General features: G+C 29.9%; 1 long non-coding RNA gene across 1 annotated transcript; it reads right to left on the reverse strand.

Annotated features, from left to right (window-relative positions):
* Positions 1 to 359: 359 nt before the first annotated feature.
* LOC125206045 lies at positions 360 to 1383 on the reverse strand. Its single transcript, XR_007173900.1, has 2 exons — positions 1234 to 1383; positions 360 to 895 (listed from the first exon to the last, which is right to left on the reverse strand). It is a non-coding gene; the product is annotated as an uncharacterized LOC125206045 (long non-coding RNA).
* Between the last annotated feature and the right edge of the window lie 1307 nt (positions 1384 to 2690).

Raw genomic sequence — 2690 nt, forward strand, 5'->3', positions numbered from 1 at the left:
ATGAAAACTATCCCAATTATGATAAAATATAGTAATATCATTGACGCTCAAAATGAACAGACTATATTTTGAGGTATTAATTTTAAATATATTGTCATATAAAATTAGCAATTAATTACTTCTTACTTATCAATCCTAATTTGTTTTCCCAGGATATATTTGTCTGAGAATTCGAACCAAAACTTGGGGAAGAAAAAACATTATTGTAGAAGAAGAGGAAGGAGGCAGCAGTGGTTTTGAAGGCAAGTTCCATAAACATGGAGTATATTGACTTCATTCTAATGAATAGGCAATGTATTTTCATCAACATTCAACAAATTAAGTGGTAAATAAATACTACAATAGATCGATGAGACAAATTAATCAAAATGTCATAAACTATTGGCGTTTCATTAATTATGGGTAAGGCAACTTCAACATTCAAGAAAAGAGTAGCAAACCAAATGGGCACTGAAAACCCTTTTTTACATAAAAATGAAGAATGAAAATTAATATACATGATTAATAATACAATTGATCCACATCATATGCATTGAGATACCTTGAATATATAGAGATGAAATGAGGGAAGTAATAATTTTAAAGTGAATGAAGAAAATTAAAGTAGTACTAGTAGTAATTACAGGGAGCTCCCTTCAGTCCAATAATGGAAAAGAATTGGGTGAAATTTGACTCCCGCCTCATTCACACATTCATAGTAGCAACATTTCTTGTCTACTATGTTTGCGTCAATGAATCGGCAGCAAATTCAACCCTCTTCGCATCTCCGTGACTGGGCTGAAGGAAGCTCCCTTCAAATAACCAACAAATTAAATTCCAATTCAAGTGTGTCAAACTGCAGATTCATGTCACACCTATTGTAATCACTATATATGTTTATACATATATATATGCCCTGAAAAAATAATTTCATCAAAATGAATTTCATGAGTGAATAATAACACCAACACATTAAATACATACAAAAACTTAGAGAAATTGTGTCTCCCTATGGAAGAAAATCATTGCATTAACCCTAACCCTAATCCAAATAGAATGCTACCAACAACAGAATCATAGTCATCATCATTAAAAGAACAAGCTGAGTTAAGCCAAAATTAATCAGATCCAAAACACACACACAACTTTTCCATCTTCCAGAAAATGCAACATTTGAAATTTAAATAAATTATCTACGAACAGACAGAGATGAAATAGAAGCAAGTAAATCTGATATAGAAAAAAAAATCATACCGTTCAGCGGAATGAGGAAAATCTTGGAAATTTTTTTGTTGCTTTGGTATGTGGGAAGTCAAATGAATGCTACTTCTTCATAAGAAGACACAAAATGGGGATAGTGATGACAAAATTGATACTAGAAAATAGAAAGAAAAAGGTAGCTAATGTTAATCTCATAAGGTTGTGATATCATTCTAGTCCTAAACTCTGAATTTATAAAAAGAGGGGGTGGGGTGGGGTGGGGTGGGGTATGGCAGAAGAAAAACAGGTAGTGTGTGCAGGAATGGGAAAAAGAATATGATGGCATGTCTCTCTATCTATCTGTGTGAAAGAGCATTACATAAATTGTCAGTTTTGAAGAATTGTAGGGTTCAAAAATGCACAAAGTCTGGTGATGGGACACCACCATATACTAACATTTTAAATATTTTACTATGATCTTATTGCTACAGACTATGGTATTTATAATAAGAATGGATATCGATTATGAAATATGCAGAAGTAGAGCACATATTTAAGGTAGGAAATCCCATCAAAACGTTTTACTTAACAAAAGACGTTAATTTGGATATATTCATATTTTTCAATTGAGGTAATTTGGTTTCTTTATTTTAGTTATTTTACTAAATATATATTACTAATAATTATAGCCATTTATCATTTATGATTTATGTTCAGAGGTTTGCCTTAAAATTCAGGGTTTTGGTTTCAGCTTACAATTAGGATATATGTACAGTCACGTACAGTTGTATAACTAGATAAAAGGAGTAATATTAATGTATAACACATAATTATTTATGAATTATGAATAATTATTGAATCAAATTTAAAGTAAGTAATTAAATTATATTAAAATATTATAAAGTGAATAAATTAGTTCAAAAAGAGTACATCTCCAAAATTTGCGCTTTCTATAATATCACGATATATCAAATTTGATTTTATTTCCTTTAATAATTTGAATTTATTTAATACTAGTACTACTATGATTCTATATTGTTTTTACATTATTATCTTTCATTAGTTATATTATTGAATTGGTCAAACACTGTTGAACATAATGTTGATGATACAATAAAGATATGACTTTTTTATTTTAATTGGTAAATAAATATAAATTTTTAATTCCGCATCACAGTAGACACAAACTCGTGAACTTTGTTTCGAACATTAACAACTCTGCTGCTAGGCCAACACGTGAACACTAGAATATTCCCATTTTTTCATACTATCGAAACATTGAACCTCCTAGTGAGACTTTTTTTGAAATAAATTATTCTCCATATGCACAATATTGAAAATGTGGTCAAAGAACTCTGAATTCTAACGGAGATAGAAGACGAACCATTATATGCAGTTTTTGGAATATTCATGAATAAATGAAAAAGAAAGACAGATGAAGACAACTTCACTGCCGTTTGCGGATGCCCTAATAGGCTCAATAATATTTATTTAAATTGTGCCATAATTTA

Source organism: Salvia hispanica, chromosome 1, assembly GCF_023119035.1.
Source record: "Salvia hispanica cultivar TCC Black 2014 chromosome 1, UniMelb_Shisp_WGS_1.0, whole genome shotgun sequence".
Taxonomy (NCBI): Eukaryota; Viridiplantae; Streptophyta; class Magnoliopsida; order Lamiales; family Lamiaceae; genus Salvia; species Salvia hispanica.